Genomic DNA, 22,686 nt, shown 5'->3' on the forward strand with positions numbered 1-22,686 from the left:
AATCCACTGCTCATCCATGATCAATTACTTATTTCAAAGAACTCAGTCTAATTTGTCTGACATGATCTTTTCTCTGTGAAACCAAGCTGTCTAGAGTAACATTTCCCAACCTTCTCAAGCCTACATTTACAAAATCGTTGTGTGGCACACCAACCTGCATGGAGTAGGCAGTGAGAAATGTGAAGAGGGCCCATATCATCCAAAGAAGACCTAGGGAAGCACTGAAAGCCCCACCAGTCTCTCTTCCAAATTTTATAATTAAGGAAGAAAGAAAGCAAAAATGCATATGAACTCATCACAATGGACCAGATCCCTCTATAATATAAGTGCAGGCAGCTGCCAGCCAACTAAAGGCCTAATTTACTAAGGATTTTCTCCCATTCTTTGCCTATTTAAAAGCATTTATATTCCACCAATCTAAAACTCTTGGTGGATTGCATGAATACATACATAATATTTAAAATGTACAAACACATTTGTACAATACTACAAACAATAATCATAATTCATACATCACAATAAAATAGATACAACCTCTAAAATAAAAACCAGTTACCAAAAGCTAACATATAAAAATGTGTTTTCAACTTTTTTCTAAAACAAATTAAATCCTGTTCCTCCCTAATATCCCCAGGTAAATTATTCCATAGAGAAGGCCCTGCCACCTTAAATAGCTAATTTCTAGATTCTGACAAACTCGCTATTCTTATAGTAGGAACTTCTAAGATTTTTACTTTATAAATTACACAGAAAAATGGTTAGTAAATGAGACCCTACGTTAAGTCCCATCCAATGCTCAGTGCATGCTTTCCCCCTTCTCACTCAGCCTAGCGATTGGACAGAGGGTGGAACGACTTAAAGGAGGTGGATCAGGATGGGGAAGCTGAGGAGATGCTGTGTTCAAAGAGTGTACTGCAAAAAGCAGGAAACAGCTATCCATGCCCTGACACTGTCCATTAATTACTACACTCTGAGCTCATTCTGTAGCTAAGAAGATGCATGCATGATTACACAAGTTCTCACAAAGGAACTCTTGTATGTTTAAACGCCACCATCAGTATCTCTTGTTGCTGCAAGGTGCTAAGAGCAAAGCCCAGGTGCTGGCCTGGATCTGAACATCAGGCAGGGTGATTTTTCTGTGGCACACCTTATTAGGTCTAAAGGCACACTGGTTGGGAAACCCTGGTCTAGGGTGCTTGAACAAGTTGTATCTTTTTTTATTTTTTTTTTTTTTTTAAACACTAGTGTTTCCAGGGTAGGATTTAAAATTTGGGTGCCAATAGGCAGGGAGGGAGGATTCTCGGCCCCTGAAATTGTTGATGTGTGTGACAGGAGGAGAGGGGGCGTTTTCTTCCTACCCCCACAGAACTCAGAGTGTGAGGCAGGCTCCCTGCCCAGATCCCCCCCTCACCTCAGGATGTCTTTACTGGCATGGCGGCAGCAGCAGCAGCAGCTTGCAGAAAAGCCATCAGGGGGCCTGTGAGCTAAGGCACATTCACAGACCCTGCAGCATTTCCAGCCCCTTCTCCCGCAGGGGCTTCCTGTTACCGCAGAGGTGTGTTGGCATGCACTGGCTCACAGGCCTCGTGACTTTTCCGCAAATGCGGTTGTTGCTGGTAGGCCCGGATAGAGGTATGGCAATGGTAATGCCTTTACATCTATCCGGGCCTACCAGCAACAACCTCTATCCAGAAGAATGCTGGGCTGCATAGAGAGGAATAACCTGTAAGAAAAAAAAAAAAAAGGTGATAATGCCCTTGTACAGGTCCTTGGTGAGGCCTCACCTGGAGTACTGCATTCAATTCTGGGGCTCGTATCTCAAAAAGGATAAAGTCAGAATAGAAGTGGGCCAAAGAAGAGCGACCAAAATGGTGAGGGTTCAGCATTGGAAGACGTATGAGGAGAGGCCGAAGGATCTGAATATGTACACCCTGGAGGAGAGGAGGTGCAGGGGAAATATGATACAGACCTTCAGATACCTGAAAGGTTTTAATGATGCACAATTGTCAAACCTTTTCCATTGGAAAGAAATCAATAGGATTAGAGGTCATGAAATGAAACTCCAGGGAGGACGACTCAGAACCAATGTCAGGAAATATTTCTTCACGGAGAGAGTGGTGGATACCTGGAATGCCCTTCCGGAGGAGGTGGTGAAGATTAAAACAGTGAAGGAATTCAAAGGGGCTAGAGGATGGAAATAAAGAAGAGAGTGCATGGGGTAACTGGGGGGTAACTTGCTGGTGTGGCAGTTGCTACCCTTAACAAATAAGCCTTGATGCTGTTAGAGAGCAATGATGGAGCTGCATTGTTTCAATTGTAGTGGGAAAAGTGGAATGGGATTCAGACAGCAAACTAACAAGGGCCCCGACTTTTATGGTCTGGGAACAAATTAACATGGGAATAACTTGCTGATGCGGCTTTTACTATTAATCACTAAGCCTGATACTTTTGATGCAGCTCCAACTTAGCTCTCTGCTTCCATGGAAAGGGTTAAGGGAAACTGGATTCAAACAGCATCTGAGGGCCCTGACTTTTATGGTCAGGTAAACTGATAAGCATGGGGGGTAACCTACTCAGTGCAGCAGATACTGGCATAAGCTTGCTGGGCAGACTGGGTGGATCTTTTGGTCCTTTTCACCCATCATTTCTATGTTTCTAAGTAATGCCTGTGACATTTTGGTTACCTCGGTTGCCTAAATCCTGGCTTAAGTATTTCCATAGCTTTGTCCACTATTGAAAAGCTAAACCAACGGGTGTGTAGAGGCTCTGCTAACTTCTTATTTCCATTTTTATGTTACAGGACCTCATTTGCTCTCCTTGAGGCTTTCAGATCCCCCCCCCCCGTCTCTCAAGACAAACTAAATAGAGCTGTGAGTCTCGGTCTCCTCTGTGCAAGTACTTCCTGCTCTGTAAATTACTCGTGATAAAGGAATCAGGAATCTTAATATCAAATTACTTTACATCTGTACACAAATTATATTGTGACTAATAACCAATTATTTTTAAGTGCTTTGCTGTCTCTATCTCTCTCTCTCTCTATATATATATATATATATAGATAGATATAGTATAGATAGATGATATAGATATATATATATATAGATATATATATATATAATATATATATATATATATATATAGATATATATATATATATATATATAATATATATATATCTATATATATTATATATATATATTTATATATATATATATCTATATATATATATATATATTATATATATAATATATATAATATATAATATCATCTATATAAAGGTATGCACAACAGTTTAAAAAACTCCACAGATTTTATCGGACATCCACAGGAAAACCAAATTGCACCTTAGGCTGTCTACCCTGGATCTTGCTAACAACTGCTGTATTTCTTCAGCAATGCTTTGTAAAACCACTTTGCTGAACCTGCAGAGTGTGTGTGGGTTTGATGAATGGACTTTATGAACCTTTCCCAAAGGGTCCACAGCATGGGCAGACTCACAGCTCCAGTACTGTACTCTTAATAAGCAGTTAATAAGTTGATAGAAATAGCTTTGATTTCCTGTAAGCTTTAAATACCTTATGTTGTTCCCTCCGAGAGGGCTTTAAGCATTAACCAGAGGCTGTAGTGACAAATAAACAGTATGCATTTGATTGCACGCAGGAGTTCCTGCCAAACCCACAAAGGCACTTTGCTTTACCAGGATATTTATTCACCTACCCATGGAATTACAGCCGTGGAAGAAAGCCAGGACCATTTGCTCTGTGCTCCCTCCTCATCCCCTTTCTTTCTGGCTGCCACAATTCAGTTTACCTGTATTCAGATCAGCTGTCTTTTAGAGGTAAGCAAACTTCTTTTGCTCTGAACTGAACATGACGACGCTGCTGTAAAGCAAGTCCAAGCAGTGGGACCACAGGATCTGGAGACCTGAGAGGAGAGGAGGGCAATGCTCAGTGTGCAGAGGCTTGGAGACCTTCCAGAAGCTTTATTTATAGGCAATTATAAGGTGCTTTCCCCCATCCCATCTTACCCCACTTTTCCCCCTCCTCTCCCCTCCCATCCTTCTCCCACCCTCCTTCCTCATTTTTGTACTCATCACCTACCACCCTTGCCACTACACTTTTCTCCTTCCTCATTTTCCTTAGCTTTCCTGTCCCTCCCACTCTTACTCCCGCCTCCTATTTCCTCTGCCTTTCTCCTCCACATCCACATTTCTCTCCCCTACCACCCATTCTCCTCTTCTTTCATATTTTTTCCTCCTCCTGCCATCCCTTTCCCTTCCACACTATCCTCTCTTCTCCCTCCCATCTCTTTCCATTTGAATCTTTCCCCATCCCTTCTCCCATTCTTTCCTCAACCCTCCCTTCCAACCCTTTTTCCTCCCTCTTTCCCTCCTCTTCCTTCCCCCTCTTCCTCCCTCCTGTCTCCCTGCCCTACCATTCTCTCCTCCCTTCCTTCTCTTCCCTCCTTTTCCCAGTTCTCTCTCTCACACACACACACACACATATACTATCCCATCCCTGCCCCTTCCACCCTTTCCCGTATCCTCACTCTTCCCCCTCTCCTTTACCTCTTCCCCTCCATCTTTCTCCTCCCCTCTCTCCTTCTCTGGCATGAGTTCTGGTCCAGTCTGCTGATTCAGGGTGGGTGTGGAACAGGACCCCCCATGCCTCCAGAAGAAACAAGTATTGTGAAGCAGAAATGACTCCGAGCTCTTCTGTGGCAGCCTGCCAGGATTCTTTACGTGGGAAAGAAGATGGTAAACATAGGGAGCCCAATATTCAGAGTTATCCGCTATCTAAGACTTAGCCAGCTAACTTACAGGGAATATCCCCAGTACACAGCATTGTTTAGCTGGATAAGTTATATCCAGATAAGTTAGATCTGCTCTAAGGCAGGTATAACATCCAATTAACTTAACCAGATAGGTCAGAATATTGGCACTTGTCCAGCTAATCTATCTAAGAAGCACCACCCCATTACACAATTGCCCATCCACCAGATATCCAGCTATCTACTTAGCTAGATACGTGTCTACTTGTTATGCCTGTTGGCCACACACGGCTGCGACCGCTGTTGCTCACCTTATGCCTTCCTGCATCGACTCCTCTGGGGAGACTGGCAGCCTCCGCCAGCTATCACCGGCCTGCATGCCCTAGTTCCCGGGCCTTCCCACACGGCATGGACGCTGCCAACCGCCATCTTGCCCTGGGAGTTCCTTAGGTGCGCGCGCGCCCTCGGACCAGTCTTATCCACGTCATGGCAGGAACCTCGGGGGGTTCCTCTCCGGATGACGTCATTTTTCTTGGACATTTAAGCCGGCTGGCCCTGCCTGCCTATGACTTGGCAACGAGTACCCTCATTGCTGAATCCGCTCACTTAGGACCTGCGTTCTAGCTCCTGCTTCCTTGACGAGAGACATTCCGGGTACCTGCTCCTCGGGGGCCCTACCTTGTCTCTGGCTATCTGCTCCTCGGAGGGCCTTGCATCTTGGACTGCTTCTTGCCCCGTTCCCCGGGGCTTCCTCTGGAACTTCGCTCTGCTACAGTGAGTACCCCGCTCTGTGGACCATTGCCGTACCAACGCTACTGAGGTCCCTCATCGGTATACTCCGCTCTGCGGCCCATTGCCGAACCAGTGTTACTGAGGAACCCTCACCGGTGTACCCCGCTCTAAGGACCATCACCGTTCATCTCTACAAAGGACTACTATGTGGGTATACCTCACTGCACAGACCTGTGGCACTCCAGCTTCACTCCCTGCTCTGCGGGCAGTGTCACTCTTTCTTTAATAAAGCCTCGAGGACATTCTAGCTAGACCTGACAGCTCCCCGTGCTGATGCTCCGTGGCTCCACCCCCTGGGGTCACCATCTCTGGCTCTTCTGCCCTCTCCTCCACTCTCTCCAGCACCTGTTGCTCTGCGCACCTCTACCTGAGACCTCGCCTCCCGATGGTGAGGCTCACAGGGCTCCTCCCCATGGACGGTACCATCTCTCACCTCGGCCCAGGGCCCACATATGCATATATCCTAACACTACTTATCTGGCTAAGTAGCGCTGAATACCAGCCTCCGTATATTCAGTTACTCGGTTCTGTACAGGTCACTGTGCTGGAATATAATCAGCATAGCAGGCAGGGAGAGGGATGGTGACTGGAGTCAGCACCAGCGGTCACGTTCTTTACAGAAGTCCTTGCAGGCCTATGGGGCCATGTGGCAAACCCATGGGAATGTTAACCCCTTGCTGTCTGCTCTGGAGGATGACCTGCCATGGCTCTTTGATGACTGAATGGTCAGCCTTCCAGACCCCTCCTCTCCAGGATGTCCCTGTGGCAGCCTTTGTTGGGAAACTCACAACTGTCCATGCCTTTTATTTCTCCTGCTGCTGTCCTCCAATTCCTGGTCTCACCTCTGGGCTGTCTTCCACCATCCTGCGAGGTTCAGGACTCCGGTATTTCTTGGACCTGCATTCTGTGCGAGTCGGTGAGCTGGTATTACCCTTCAAAAGCACGGGCTCCTTTTTAGGTTCTGCCCCTTCCTTGTTGCGCAGAGTGTCCAAAGTCTCCTCCTTTCTTACCATACCCCTGCCCTCTGCCTCCCTCCCCTTCCTATCATTTCCCTCTACTCCTCCTTTCCTCTTTTACCACCCTTCCCAATTTTCTCCTCCTTGCCCTCCCCTTCTCTTTCCTGCACCTCTCCCTGTTTTTCTGTGCCCTGTGTTTATTTCTTCCTGTCTTTCCCATTCCTCTCTCTAACCTCCTCCTCCCCTTCTTACATCTCTTGCTCTTTTCTGCCACCCCTCTGTCCCCATGCTTTCCCTTTCATGCCTCTTTTATGGAAGGGGGAAGAGATAAATGAGGGAAGCAGAGGGGAGAGGGAGAGGGGGAAATGGGAAGGGGAGAAAAGGAAGACGAGCAAGTAAGGGGAAAGGGACGGGCAAAAATAGAAGAAGGTGGATAGAAAGGAGGGGAAGGAAGGGGTGAAAGGGTAGGGTCATGGGAGAGGGATAGGGTTAAATAAGGAGGAAGAGAGGATTAGGAAGGAGAGGGGGAGGGAAGAGGAGAAGCAATTGTAAGGGAAGGGGAGAGGGCAAAATCAGAGGGGTAAGGGGAAAGAGGGATGGGTGAAATGATGGAAGAGGAAAGGAAGGGAAAAGGGGGTGGGGTGGGGATGGATCAGAAAGAGAAATAGGAAGGAGAGGGGAAAAAGGGGAGAAAAAGGAAGAAGAATGGAGAGGAGGAAGTGGAAAGAATAGGGAGGAGGGTGAAGTAAGAGGAGGAGGGGTTGGAGAGATAGGGAGGAAGTGGTTGGGGAAAGGATGGAGCAGGGGTAGAAGGGGAAAGAAAGTGGTTGGGGTAGGAGGGAAGTGAAGGGGAAGAAAGGGAGGTAGAGGATAAAAGGAGAGGGCATGAAGGTGATAAAGGATGGGAGGGGGGAGTTAATAGAAGCATTAGGGAAAGGAGAAGGAAAGGGGAGGAGAGGTGAAAAGGGGGAGAGGAGAGGAGAGGGGGTGGTGTGAGGAAGGAAAGGAGAGGGAGAGAAAAGGAAAAGAGAAGGGACAAGAAGGGGAGGGGAAGGATAGGGATGAAGGGGCAGGTGAGAAAGAAGATAGATGATGAGGATGGAAGGGGAGAGAGAGGGATGAGAGTGAGGGGCCAGGAAGAAAGCATAGGAGGGAAGGAAAGAAGGGTAAAGGGGGAGGGAAGAGGGTGGAAAGGGAGGGAAGGAAGGAAGGGATGGGTGGGAAGGGGATAAGGCATAGGAGGGTAGGGAAAGGGGAGACATTATGTGTGGGAGGGGAGGGGTTGGGGATTAAGGGTCAGGAGATGAAAGAGAGCAAAAGGAGAGTTGGGAGGCAGAAGGAGTGGGGAAGGGAAGATGAAGAAAGGAGGGAAGGAGAAGGGGAGGGGTAAGAAAGTATGGCAGAGGAGGAAGGCAGGAGGGGTAGGAAGGGGGAGGAGAGTAGAAAGGGTGGGAGGGTGAGGGAAAGGAGATGGCAATGGCAATAAAGAGAGAGAGAAGAGGGTGAAAAAAGAGGGAAGTGGAAAGGGAAGGAGAAGGGAAGTGGAGGGGAGAATGGTAGAGAGGGTGGGGGATGGTGATAAAGTGGGAGGGGAGAGGAGATGGAAGGAGAGGGGAAGGGATAAAGGATGGGAAGGGAGGTCAAAGGGAAGAAGAGGTGGGAGGAAGACAGGTGAGATGAGGTAAAGGCAGGGAAGTGGAAGAGCTGGGATAGAGGTAGGACTGGGACACTGATGGGAGAGGCAGGAGGGGAGGATGGAAAGGAAAAGGGTGAGAAAAGAGAGGAGGAGGGAGAAAAGAGGGAAACATTGGGGAGGAAGAGAAAAGTGAAAGGAGAGAGGTGGAAGGAGTCCAGTTCTGTTGTGCAATAGTCCTACCTTTATTCTGTCACTTGCAGCTGAGTTCCAGAAGCTTCAGGTCCTTCCGTCTTCCCAGAGTCAGCAGAGATGCTCCCTGCTTGCTGCCCTCCTGTGAAATGCCACTGACCCCTGGCAGCTCTGCCTTTTATAAGCCTGAGGCTGTCATCATGACCTCATAAGAGGGTGGGAGAGACCATCTGAGGCTGATGGAGGGAGGAGAGGTGAGGTGGCAGAAGAGGGTAAACTGAGCGCATTTCAGTAGCAATAACTTCAAATAATGAAATGAATAACCCCTGAATTAGCCCATATCTGGCCCCTGCTCCTTTCGGTACAGGGTTTTCTCTCCCTACTTGAGCCCAGTTTCTCCAGGTCTGCATGGCTCAGGCTCTCTGCTTCCATCCCAAGGCAGTGCTGGCGTCATCGATGACAAACTAGAATCGCATACATTTTAACATGTTAGCAGGGCCTGAGCTTTCGAGAGGTAAGATATTAAACTGGGGGGGATTTTAGTTCGCTGTTGTTTTTGAAGCAGCTCCTGCTGCTGCTGCTGCTAATATTTCTAAAAGCACTGCTTAACAGCCCCTGTAATGTGCCCTTAGACTAAAGAAAACAAAACACAAAACCCGGTGTGCATTTAGATTTGTGAGCGAAAGGGAGAGCTCCTTCCTCCAAAGGGGAGGGGTTTTGTAGACGTTATTGTCAGTAAGCTGCTGCCGGAAGTGCTGGGAGGAGTTATGGGTTGAGCTTTTCAGGAGCCCCGAGGCCTCGGCTCGGGGCTCTGAGGATTTTCACACGTGGAAGAGTTTTAGGAGTTGGTTACGCTGGGGAAGCCGAAGGAGGTTGCACAAGAGGAACTAAGGCCCTTCTTGGGGGGTAAAGGACTCCCTCGGACAATTGAGACCTCTTTTCTTTCCCATGGGAAGTCCCTAGCTGGAAGGGCTCGTACTGGACAGAAGAGCTGCCAGTTGTTGTTTCATCTTGGGCTGGGAGGAAATCCTGGGTCTTGGTGGGAGCCAGGAATGTTAAGATCCTGTTTGGACTGGAGCCTCACAGACCGCACGAGAAGGTGCGTCAATACCTTAGGTCAGTTCTTTCATCTTGCTGAGAATGGTGACTGCTATTTTCTGCAGTTTAGATTATCCTTTCGGGATTTTTCCTGCCTTACTGGACGATGAATAAGTTCTGCCTTTGGTTTTGGAATACCACGTGGGAGGGTGGGCTGCTGCACTCTTTTGGTGTGGGACTCATAGCATTTTTCTATGCCCCATGTGAAAGGAACCCTGTCCCAGGGCTGCAAGTAGGCTCGTATTACCCCTTCAGTCACAGAAAGTAACCCCTGGCAAAGGTGGGGGGTGATACATTTATTTTTTCCCTTTATCCTAGTTCTTTTCTCCCCACCTCTTTGAAGAATCGCTAACCAAAGATCTATGAAGCCCATCATATGATCTGGGCCTAAGATGGCAAATGTGGGGGGAGGGGCAGTGCAAGTCCCTCCCCAGACCTCCAAAAGGCCCATTGCCCCTTCACATTGGCGCCAGCAGTGCTCCTCACGGTGCAGTAAGTACTGGCACAAAGTTTGCACTCGCGTGCCCTGAGTACAGCCTTAATCCTACCCTCACTGTGCGGTGAGGAGCGCTGCTGGAGTCCAGCTCCAGGTGATGGCATTGCACAGGGTTGGGGGGGGGGGGGCAGGATATTGGCACGAAATCAGTGTCTTGTGGTGGTTCATATCCATCCCTGATTGTCTTTGACAGTAACAAGGAGCAGGTGCTATTAGATCAGGATTATCCAGGGGCTTCCTTTTAGACTGTGGGTTTTTCTGCATTGCGCCGGCAACACAAACATTTTCTAAATTCACAGGCCAACCCGTCCTGATTGCTGACCTCCTGTGTTGCAGAATCAGCAGGAAGCCCACAAGATTTCAAAACGCCGATGCTGCTTCCCCGCCACCAGAAAAGAGAGGGCATCCCGTGCAGTCCCAGCAGCAGCTGTGCTGGAGGCAAAGATGAAGAAGGTGAGCCCAGTGCCTTGACGCCCGGCCTGCTGCTGGTGCAGGAAGAGCAGAGCACAGAGCGGGTGGGGGTGAAGAGACAGAAGGGAGACTCTGAGGGAAAAGAGGGGGAGAGGTGCAGGAGAGACACTGCTGCTGGTAGGGGAGAAAAGGGAGATACTGGGGATGTGGTGGAAGAAAGAGTGAAGGGAGATGCAGGAGGGAGGAGGGGAAGGAGGAGAGAGAGGGGGGAGGTACTGTGGGGTGAGCAGAACCGCATATAAGATTTAGCCTATGGTTGCATCATAGACTTGCCTGAGGCACACATTTTTCCATTTTATTTGTAAATCTTTCCTTCATAATTTCTAAGTATTAGCCTTCTTGACCAACACTAAGGCTCTTTTCAAAGAACTCTCTCTGCAAGAACTAAGACCTCTTTCCTGAGTGGTAATGGGCAAACCGGCATCCCTAATTATGGATGGGAAGTTTGGCTTCAGTCTGAATCTGCATCTATCTACTGTAAACTGCCACTTTTATCGCCAGGGCTGTACTTTTCTAAGGACATTGATGGAAGCAGTGCAGAAAAGAGCTATTCAATGAGACCAGGGCCTGCCACACAAACCCTCCTACAAAGAAACAAAAGTAATCTTAAGTTTAGTTTAGTCTCGGTGTGGGTCATGCCTTTCTGTAAGAAAAACCGAACGCACATTAGGAGAGCCATCAAAAGCCTACACATTTCATGGACAAGAGGTTATGAAATGAAATTGAAACAGGAGACGATGAAAGGGTGTGGGTGAATGCCTGGAATAGCCTACAGGAGAGGTGGCAGAGACCCTTACGGTGAGAGAACTCAGGCCTGCTTGGGACAGATACAGAGGATGGGAGGTGGAACAGGGCCGGGCCAACAGCTCTGCAATGACTGCATGGCTGAAAAGACAGGAACGCTGCATTGAATGGATCAGTGGGTCTGACTAAGACTATTACCGGAGGAGGCGGTGCACAATCGTGCTGAGGAATACCCCCGACCCCACCTCTAGAGTAAAAAGAGATGGAAAGAGTTCATTCCACTTCTCTATGGCCTTGTATTCTCTCAGTGGACCTGCCCCTCCCTAGACAGCTAAGGGCACCAGTGATTCTGCTTTTAATGTATTTAAAACACGTAGTCACACCTCATATATCTATACATGGATTTTGCAGCGCTTTTCAATGCTGTCTTTACCACAGCACGGGGAAGAAAAGGCATTGATAGCATACTTTTGGTGAAGTGTATAATTTGCAATAGCCACAGTTCAGATTCTGGTGAACTTCACGAGGGGAAATTCCAGGGCTATGGTTATCCTGTAGAAGACTGCGGCACCTACTCCCCCACTTCTCTCCTCTCACCCCAACAAGATTCCCCAGTTTCCTTTCTGTCTGCTCCCTCCCCCTTTAGCAAGACCCTGAACTCTCCCCTACCTTACCCCAAGCTTGCTGTCTACCTCTGACTTAGATAAAGAGTCTGATCTCTGGGTGGGCCACAGTCTTACAAGTTCCCAAAGTTTAAACGTTGCAGCTCTGACTGTTTCCAAGTTATTGGGGGTGCAGGGCACACACAGCTATCAGGACAATCAAATTAGCATTTCTTACAATCCAACAGAGGCTGAAAATGGAGAGGGGGGGGGGGGGGGGGAGGAGGCACAAAAGCTATAAAGTAAATTACAGCAGAGACGGAGCAAATGGCCCTTCCAGTCTGCCTGATTGCTCCCATCTACACAAAATGGGAGAGAACCAAAGCAGGACCCAACAAAATTTACTTAGATAAGGAAGGATGTCCTGCAGGTGGAACAGTTTATACGGCTGGGACATATCCTTGGTGTAAGCAGAGTAGATGGGAACAACCAGGCATATACTGGCTGGGCACTTTGGTTATTTACTACATCACTGTTGCCCCCTTCCCCCTCTCCTCCCCCCCCCCCCCCCCCCAGCCTCCATTTTTACTTTCAGTTCTACGAAGAGGGGCCACTCAAATTGTTCCCTCCCCCCCAAAAACCTGGAAACAGCTAAGAGCTTCGCATGTGTAAGAATGGGGGAAGGAGACGGGACTTTTCTACCCTCCCAGGCAGTACAGCCATGCGAGGTGGGATGAGCCCAGCTGAGAAATCCATGCACAGCAGATTGCAGGCTGCGAGAGCAACATTAGTTATGCCGCGTTAGAGTGCGGCAGTGCCAGGCACACCCTCGTTCCCCGCACGCACAGTTCTCTTCACCTACCGCTCGGTACTCTCTTCAAATTGCATGCAAATGCATGCCGCGTCTGCGAAGCGTTAGGCAAGCGATAGGCCCGCACAACCCATTTTACTGTATAGGCGCTAATACAGCGCCTTTACAGTATCCTGGGTGCGCTGGTACCTGTCATTTCAAATGACAGGCACCAGGAAGTGGATGGTTCCCCCCCCTCCCGAAGCAAGGCGCAGGGCGAAAATTAAAACGGGAATAAAGTAAAAAATGGGGGTAAAACCAAAGGGAGTAAAGTGTAAAAAACCATGGACGACCTCCATATTAACATTGCAGCATAAGTTGTTTATATATATGTATAAATACCTGTCACTTTCCTGTCACTTTCCAAATCCCCCATGCGCCCGTTCATCCAGGCGGTGGCGGCGGTGGGAGCCGGCAGGCGCGCGTTGGATCCAGGCGGCAGCGGGAGCTGCCGGAGGCCGCTTTCGCCGCCGGCTCCCTCTGCCTGGATGAATGCACACCCGCCCGCTCCGGCCGCAGCCTGGATCGAACACGTGCCCGCCCGCCCGCCGGCTCCCACCCCCGCCTGGATCGAACGCTCGCCCACCCGCCCGCCACCACCTCGATGACCGCACGCCTGGGGGATTCGGAAAGTGACAGGAAAGTGACAGGTATTTATACATATATATAAACAACTTACGCTGCAATGTTAATATGGAGGTCGTCCATGGTTTTTTACACTTTACTCCCTTTGGTTTTACCCCCATTTTTTACACTTTATTCCCGTTTTAATTTTCGAACACCACACTAACACCAAGTAGAGGGTAAGCGGTAAACTAACAGGTTAAGGACGCGGCAAAATAGCGGGTTACAAAGGATATAATCTGAGCGCGCGTCACAGTATCGGAGGGGAATAGCTAATTCCTTCATTATACAGCTAATTCGTTCATTTACATATATACATGCTGGGTGCGGAAAGGGTTATGCGTCTGTTTTAAGAAGCGCTAAGGACACGTGAAACTGGAGACTGTATCGCTGGATCGCCTTACGCATCCGAATTGTGCGCTCACAGCGGGTTACAGATGGGAAATCTTCATCCGCACGTTACAGTATCGATCTGTTAGATAGAAGCAAGGCCATTTCGAAGCCTGGACCTTCTGCTCGTATCCTTTAAACAAGAACAGTGAAGCATTTCAAACGACCCCCTTACTCACGTACACCCACACTTATGAAGCTTGCATCGATAGGTAGTGGTTGGTTCGGATGTTTATTATAGGCACCACTCCGATGTAGCCACATTACACATGATCCCCATCTCCCTGGATGTCACAACATTAAGAGCTGAAAAGTAAACTTGCGGGACAAGGGGTTTTTATTAACTGAAGGTGTAGCCATGGTGAAAGGTGCAAAGTACTCAGGTGGTAGACCCAGAGCACACAAAAACAGATTTGCACAGATAGGAGGAGGAGAAGCATAGGAGCAGAGTCAGGCTGGTGTTTATAAAGCAACCGCTGCTTCAGCTTATTTGTCTAGAATAGATTAGTGGCAGCAGGCTTCCAAGCCACAGTACTTTGGAGGAAAAACGTTAATTTCAGAGAGACTGGGTGACCGAGAGAAGGCACTGCAGCCCAAAGAAAGAAAGGGGGTATGAGAGAGACCAGGGCTTCAGCCAGAGTCCAAATCAGAGTGCAGGGCTCTCTGATCATAATGTTATCTTCTTCTTCTTCTTCTTCTTTATATTTGTTTGGGGCCCAAGTGCACTGTAGTGCACTGATATTGGCTGCCCCACTTGTTTATCATATGTATTAATAGCCAATGTTAATGAGATACAAATGAGCATACATTACTGCAGAGACTAAAATACACATGTACATGCAAACGATATCGCAAAATCTAGCCCTTCCTCTGTGACATATGGTTGTTCTTTGCATTAATTCACCTGTAAATCATTTTGCACGAGTACTTTTTAATTGTGTTACTAAGCAATGAGCTAGCTAGCATAGCTTTAGCATTAACACAATCACAAGCTAGTTTACATGAACAGTACTATTAAAGTGTATACAGTAACTTGTGCATGCTAATGGTCCAGTTAATATGCATTAATGCTTGTGATAACATTTAATGCATTTTGGTACATTTGTCAGGCAAAACCTGTTTACTGTGTAAGTACGGCCTACAGTTGGCCTTTCTTGAAATTAAATAATGGTTAATGGATGTACATATTTGTACAATGCTGCTGTATCTAGTAGGAGGGATCAGTGGTTGTAGTTAAAAAAAAAAAATTATGATGCATTTATAATTCATTAAAATAATGTAAAAATGTACTGTGGTAGAAAATAAATTCAAAACATGGTAATCAACCTTTTAAATGTCATTACATTCTGAAACTAATTATTAATCAGTCCAGGGACACACAGTTGTTTCCTGTTATCATTCCTTGGATTCTTGGAGATCCTCACTATGAAAAGGTACGAACATATGACTATTCAAACCCTTTAATTTTTAGTTAAAGAAAAAAATAAGATTTTGTATTATATAAGTGTCATACATCTGATCAATTTTAAATTGTAGTTTTAATCTGATGAATATTTTAGTCATACATATTTGTGAATACTACCTACAATTGTTCAAACCTTTTTTTTTTTAGCTTGCACCATATGAGATATCAACACTCTTCAGGTTATACACCTATCAATATCTATCTGTGAAAAACTTTTAGTAAAGACAATTTTTAAAAGCATAGCTTTTAGATTTTTCCAATGTGAAAATATTAATCCAACTTTTTCAGTAGTGGGCCCCTTTTGTTGGATTTGCTCCTTATAGATCATCTTCCCTATTTAAAAAAAAACTTTGAAACCCTCCCTTTTTTGTAGCTGCTTCTGGAGGGGCATAAATAGTAGTTTGTCCTTCTAGATGACATTTTATATTAGGTTTGTTAGGATACTCAACAGGAAGATACTTTGAATTTTTAAAATGTAATTTGATCATATGTTTTCTAATGTTTAGATATTTTTATTATATAATCTTATTTTGTCTGTTTATATTTATTTCTCAACTTATTTGAAAAGATATTTTATTACTGATGTTTTCCACATTGGGCTCTCTTTGGGAAAGGGAAGATTATAAATAGAAAAATAAAGAAAAGGTGAAATGGTTTTGGTTTAGATACAGCCATGCATAGCTCACATTACACTGCAAGCTGTAGCTTGGAATCTGTTGCAGACAAGGCCTCCACGGTGAGGCCTTGTCTGCAACAGAATGTAGAATAGCCAGGCACGGTGTGCCTGGCTATTCTACATTCCATTTGTGTCCCCACTAAACCATAATTTTGCAGTGTAAATAAAATGTTAGTATTTGGATGAAACCATCACAACACACTGTACAGACTTCAGCCACAAATAATAAATAGGTTCTATCCTTAAATGTTTCCATAAATTGTATTTAATTATATCTATAATTATATATTACATTTTTCTTAGCACCTTCCTTTTGCACCTTCAGGCTCCAGCTCAAATGGAACTGAACACTGCTAAGCCTACAGAACCCTGAGCCTTTGTTTCCAGATACCTGCGTTTTTTCCCGTGTCTTTTCTACCTAAATAGCCCAGCCATTGAGTGACAACCCTTTCCCTCAGGACCACACACTTTTTCTGCTAATTGGCATTCATGTATCTTGAGCCTGGTCACTAAAGGGCCAATTTTCAACATGGGTTAAGTACTCTACTTAGCCAGTTATGTTTTAGCTGGCTAAGTTAAAATGCAGTTTTATCCTCAGCTAGCTAAAACTTTACTGTTTAGCTAGCTTGATTTAAGCTAGTGACCTATGACTCTTTCCTGCCAGGGGACAGTGAATGCTGTTTCTGCAGCATTCCCAGCATTAACCAGCGGGGGGCATGGAAGACCTGACCTGAGAATTACATAGGGAGAGCTGGTAAAGACCCCCAAGCTAACCTGTAGACTTATCCAGAATTTGAGACGTATATCTAACAACATTTCAAAATTCTTTAGTTAGCCAGCTAGACTGATTTGAATATCAGCCCCTAGCTGCCAATGTTTTGCAATGACCGGAATCCCATCCCCATTGGGGACTATGAACACTGCCTTCACATCATCTCTAGCCCCAGGTGGCCCAAGGAACAGGAATTGGGCTTGTGAATTTTGACTCGGGCCTTTAATAAGAACATAAGAAATTGCCATGCTGGGTCAGACCAAGGGTCCATCAAGCCCAGCATCCTGTTTCCAACAGAGGCCAAACCAGGCCACAAGAACCTGGCAATTACCCAAACACTAAGAAGAACCCATGCTACTGATGCAATTAATAGCAGTGGCTATTCCCTAAGGGGTAGATTTTCAAATACCGCGAATAGGCGTACTTTTGTTGGCGCTCCAGGCGCAAACAAAAGTACGCTGGATTTTAGTAGATACGCGCGGAGCCGCGCGTATCCGCTAAAATCCGGGATCGGCACGCGCAAGGCTATCGATTTTGTATAGCCGGCGCGCGCCGAGCCGCGCAGCCTACCCCCGTTCCCTCCGAGGCCGCTCCGAAATCGGAGCGGCCTCGGAGGGAATCCTCTAACGCCCTCCCCTCACCTTCGCCTCCCTTCCTCTACCTAACCCACCCGCCCGGCCCTGTCTAAACCCCATCCTTACCTTTGTCGGGGGATTTACGCCTCCCGGAGGGAGAAGTAAATCCCCGCTCGCCAGCGGGCCGCTAGCGCGCTGGGACGCAACCTGGGGGCGGGTCCGGAGGGCGCGGCCACGCCCCCGGACCGCCCCGGGCCGTAGCCACGCCCCCGAGCCCGCCCCCGGAACGCTCCCGACACGCCCCGAAAACGCCGCTGCGCTTGGTCACGCCCCTGACACGCCCCCCTCCGAAAACCCCGGGACTTACGCGAGTCCCGGGGCTCTGCGCGCGCTGGTAGGCCTATGTAAAATAGGCTCACCGGCGCGCAGGGCCCTGCTCGCCTAAATCCGCCCAGTTTTGGGCGGATTTAGGCGAGCAGGGCTCTGAAAATCCGCCCCTAAGTATAATTGATTAATAGCCATTAATGGACTTCTCCTCCAAGAACTTATCCAAACCTTTTTTGAACCCAGCTACACTAACTGCACTAACTACCTTCTCTGGCAACAAATTCCAGCCATCAGGCCAACCCCTTTACATTTTTTCTTCAAGTTGGAAGTGTAGCTCTTAGTACTCCTATACATCTGATCCAGTACTCATATCCATAAACTCTGCTTACACAGACAGCATCATTCTAGCTCAGACCTTTATAGAGTTTATATGCATAATCTATCTTTCCCCATAACCATTTGGGAAATTCAGATTGATCTTATCACAGAAATAGTATGAATGTAAAGAAATAAATGTGTATAAATTGCATAATAGTATGTTACACTTGTGTACCCTAATATCAGAGAAAGACCCCTAACTCACAGTGTGCACAATTGTGAGAGCTTTCCAAGTACAGGAGATTCCTCAGGCTTCCATAGTCCATCCTCTCCTGGGCTGTAGCCAACAGTGAATTTACAAAGGCACAAGGAGTACACACCAGAGGTTACGTCAATATCACCATCACTGCAAGAATGCCATAGGTGGTTCTGTCACAACAAATTATTCTAACTTCAGCCAAATGAAGGAAGATCAAAGTGAGCAAAATGTATTCATGCTAATGTCATTAAACTTAATAGAATGCCCCCTCCCTTCCCTAACTCATTGATCCCCCTAATCAGTGCTTTTTCTGCATGTTACATTCTTGGTTTCACAAGAAGTCGTTTCTGCACAGTCAAGAGCTTTCCTTTAAGGATCTCTCCAGTCCCATTTTTTACTCTCTTTACCAAACATATGTTATTTTTGCAGTAGATCTCTACCTTGTCTCAACAGCTCTAGTTACATGGTTTCTGCAATGATCCATTTGGCAGAATGAATAAACAAATACTTAATTCCTTATGCAAGAGTCTGCAAGCTACCTATTGCTTTTTTAGTCCCAACATTCTGAATTTAACATTGTAAAGAGGACAACCGATGGAACAACACGGGTGCTTTTAGCTGCCCAGTGATGGCAGGCTGCTTTCAGCCAGATAATTTATGTGCATAAATCACTATTATTTACTTGTGTAACTGACTTTGAAAATTGTCCTCTTACTGGCCTTTTTGAAAGGTACATAAAGGAGTTGAATTAGAAGTTTGAAACGTGTGAGCAGTAGCACCTATCGTCATGGTTATTGGCCATTTGTACATCTTTCAAATACATTCAAAATTCAGTCAAAATAATCGATCTAGAGAGTATACCTCATGCTTGGATCAGAAATAGCTGACCAGCATCCGAGGTTGAAAACTTGCAAGGAGTTACCTTGGGAATACAAATATCAAGAGGGGAACAGGTTTGCAGGTGGATGTGATTGTCCAATTAAACCAGTTTCTCTATTTAATTCCTGATAATAGGCTTTGTGTTCTGGATTAATGTAGAAGTGGCACATTAAAGTGCAGGAAGAATTTTATAGTCTCAATTTGTTAATCTTGGTTAGACTAGCTTTTCCTTTTTTATTTCTATTTTTCCATTAATTGTTGTAAAGGTATTCAGCCCCACTAGCTTGAGGACTCGAGCTGGCTAAACATGCTAGATACTTGATATGTTTAGGAAGATACTTTTGCTTATTTTCTTTGGCTATTCTGTCTTATAATGTATTAGACAATGGTTGCCTTGCAAAAGAGGATTTTCTTGTATTTTTTAAATTCTTAAATAAAAGAGCAGAGATTGGGCTTTGCTACACTCTTGAGTAGATCTGAGGATGGAAGGAGGGGAGGTCGCAGGTCACCTAGCATTGGCAGCAGGTCGATTCCCAGGTCAAATCTTCCAGTGCCCAGGCAGTATTCATAACCCATGGGGGAGGTGAGGAAGGAATCTCAGCCATTGCTCAGTGGTGACACCAAGTAGCTTCTGGAACCCATGAGCTGCGTTCCAGAGGAAAACCTTGAGGTGTAGCTTGCAGCTGAGGACTGAATTGAGAATGGGTTATAAATATTGGGATAAAGACCATAAGAAGTTGTGAATGAAGGTTCATGTTACCATAGCCCAATGGAGGATGGATCCTATTGATCAAGAAGCTCAAAGGAGCAGGAGGAAATTGCTAGGCTTAAAAAAAGCATGGGCAGCCGGACAGCTTGGCTGTGCTCCCCAGTTAATGACAAAAAAAATCCATAAGGTGTGATCTCGTGCAGGTGGTCAAGCTTACACAGCTAACAGCTGGGATATCGCCTTTAGTGAGGAAAAAGATGGTAAGGTAGAAGTGATGGCCAGAGCAGACAGGGACAACTAGCAGACTGCTTGGGCCATATGGTCCTTAGCTGCTGCCATTCACTATGTTACTCACACACAAACTCCAGTTTGTAGTTTGCAATGTATGTTAGCAATTTAACTTACTGAATTAAATTGTTGCAGCTCTTGAGTTTTCTTCAAAAATGATTTTTTTTCCCATGGGAAAAATCACTATTGCATAATAACCATTGATAGAAATTTTGCTAATTTACTAAAACCAGCATTTAAATTTATCTGGAGACTTGATGACAGCATGATTCCTCATAGTGAAACTAGTATTTAAAATCTCAGTATATGAAAAATGTAAGCTATTACTTAGTGAGCCAGCAGGGTGGAAGGCCTGTAAACAGTACAAACACAAAACATGCAATCTCTTTTTGTACAAACCTGCCATTCATATTCTGATACTGTAAAATGGAGGAGGGCTGAGTGGCAGCACGAAAAGCAAGTTACAAAAGGGGGAAGGAAACAAAGGAGGAGAATAAGGGAGTACTTGAGCAGAGGGAATGAGGGGGAAAGGAAAGAAATGGAAAAATGTATACGAGGAAAGAACATCTCCTGAATTCCTAATAAAACTGTGAACAGTAGCTGGCTTCACACAATCACTCGATATTACTTGGATGGGTCCTAGAAGACAGGGCCGGTTTTCCCATTAGGTAAACTAGGCGGTCACCTAGGGCACCCAGATTTTTGGGGGACCGGTAAAACCTCTGGAAACCTCCAAGTGCCACCTACTCACTTTAAAGGCATGACATCAAAAGAGAGAAGGGAATGGATGCTGGGTAGATGTGGGAGAAGGAGAAAGAGATGAAGCTGGGTGAGTAGGGGAGCTGTGGAGAGAGGGGTACTGGGCAGCTGGATAGAGAGAAGGGATTAGGCAGGTGATAGTAGGGTGGAGAGAAAGAGGATTCTGGGCAGGCGTGAGGAAAGAGGTTGCTTGGCAATGCACAAAGGGGACAGAGGCTGGCGTGATGGCTGGTGTGCTAAGCAGAGAGTGAAGGGGAGAAAAAGGAGGATGCTAGGTGTGGGCAGAAGAGAAGAGATGCTGGGCACTATGGACACGGGGCAAAGAGGATGCAGGGCTTAAGCAAGGGTGAGAGGAGAGATCTGGATGCTGAGTGAAGAAAGAGAGGGAGATGCTATATCAGAGTTGCCGTTTATAGGTAAGTGTGTATGGGAGAGGGTGCAAGAAGAAGGTTTGCCTATGGTGCCTAATAGGGATGTGAATCATTTTCCATATCGTCTTAACGATAGAAATCGTGTGGCAGGGCAAGAAAATCGTCTTAGGCACGATTTTTTAGTTAAAAAATCGTTAAAAATCGTTTTTTCCGATTAGTGCGCACTAACTCGAGTTACTGCGCACTAACGGGAGTTAGTGCGCACTAACTGGGCGTTAGTGCGCACTAACTGAAAAGGATACAATTTGACACTTTTCAGGTCAGTTAAGGTCAGTTTAGGAATGAATATGTATTCCTATTGGCTGCCCTCTTATTTATTCATGTTACCAAGTTTCCTACTGACAGTATATGGGGGATGGGAAATGGAAACAGTTGGTAGCTTGACAAAACAAGTAATGTGATCAGTCAATGTGACTAGAACTTGTGCCCTAACCCTGATACCAGGGGTATTGTGATCTTCCTGCACACAGTGCCCTATCCCTATTAATACCAGGAGTGTTGTGATCTTCCTGCACACAGTGCCCTATCCCTAATACCAGGGGTGTTGTGATCTTCCTGCACACAGTGCCCTATTCCTGATACTGGGGGTGTTGTGATCTTCCTGCACACAGTGCCCTATTCCTGATACCGGGGGTGTTGTGATCTTCTTGCACACATCCCGGTATCAGGGATAGGGCACTGCATGCAGGAAGATCACAACACTCCTGGTATTAATAGGGATAGGGCACTGCATGCAGGAAGATCACAACACTCCTGGTATTAATAGGGATAGGGCACTGCATGCAGGAAGATCACAACACCCCTGGTATCAGGGATAGGGCACTGTGTGCAGGAAGATCACAATACCCCGGAGGAGTGAGGGTCAGGCAGCTCCCCCCGTCTGTGAAGCCAGCCTCTCACTAGTAATGCAGGGAGGGAGCTGTCTCAGACTTCACCATCCTCCCCCCCCCCCCCTTACCCACACACCATTCACTAGCTGGGACATGGGGGAAGTCAGGAGTGAGGGTCAGGCAGCTCCCCCCTGTCTGTGAAGCCAGCCTCTCACTAGTAATGCAGGGAGGGAGCTGTCTCAGACTTCACCATCCACCCCCCCCCCCCACCCACACACCATTCACTAGCTGGGACATGGGGGAAGTCAGGAGTGAGGGACAGGCAGCTCCCCCCTGTCTGTGAAGCCAGCCTCTCACTAGTAATGCAGGGAGGGAGCTGTCTCAGACTTCACCATCCTCCCCCCCCCCCCTCACCCACACACCATTCACTAGCTGGGACATGGGGGAAGTCAGGAGTGAGGGTCAGGCAGCTCCCCCCTGTCTGTGAAGCCAGCCTCTCACTAGTAATGCAGGGAGGGAGCTGTCTCAGACTCCACCATCCTCCCCCCCCCCCCCCCCTCACCCACACACCATTCACTAGCTGGGACATGGGGGAAGTCAGGAGTGAGGGTCAGGCAGCTCCCCCCTGTCTGTGAAGCCAGCCTCTCACTAGTAATGCAGGGAGGGAGCTGTCTCAGACTTCACCATCCTCCCCCCCCCCCCTCACCCACACACCATTCACTAGCTGGGACATGGGGGAAGTCAGGAGTGAGGGTCAGGCAGCTCCCCCCTGTCTGTGAA

General features: G+C 46.8%; 1 protein-coding gene and 1 long non-coding RNA gene across 5 annotated transcripts in view; one reads left to right on the forward strand and one right to left on the reverse strand.

Moving 5' to 3' along the window:
* The window catches only part of MOB3B (MOB kinase activator 3B), a 268,138-nt gene extending 259,150 nt beyond the window's left edge, over nucleotides 1-8,988 (reverse strand). For 2 of the 3 annotated variants that reach the window (XM_029606598.1, XM_029606608.1), the window contains exons 1-2: nucleotides 8,395-8,988; nucleotides 3,811-3,924 (exon numbers count right to left, since the gene is read on the reverse strand). The gene's annotated coding sequence lies outside the window, so the exon portion shown is untranslated. Of the gene's footprint in view, nucleotides 1-3,810; nucleotides 3,925-4,567; nucleotides 4,736-8,394 lie in introns of all 3 variants that reach the window. The other variant, XM_029606624.1, reaches the window with a different exon arrangement.
* Nucleotides 8,989-9,120: 132 nt separating this feature from the next.
* Nucleotides 9,121-22,686, forward strand: part of LOC115094026 — a 42,273-nt gene continuing 28,707 nt past the window's right edge. The window contains exons 1-3 of one of the 2 annotated variants that reach the window (XR_003857473.1): nucleotides 9,121-9,459; nucleotides 10,274-10,390; nucleotides 14,986-15,059. This is a non-coding gene — a long non-coding RNA (uncharacterized LOC115094026). Of the gene's footprint in view, nucleotides 9,460-10,273; nucleotides 10,391-14,985; nucleotides 15,060-22,686 lie in introns of those variants that run through there. The other variant, XR_003857472.1, reaches the window with a different exon arrangement.

Source organism: Rhinatrema bivittatum, chromosome 1 (assembly GCF_901001135.1).
Source record: "Rhinatrema bivittatum chromosome 1, aRhiBiv1.1, whole genome shotgun sequence".
In the NCBI taxonomy this organism is placed as follows: Eukaryota; Metazoa; Chordata; class Amphibia; order Gymnophiona; family Rhinatrematidae; genus Rhinatrema; species Rhinatrema bivittatum.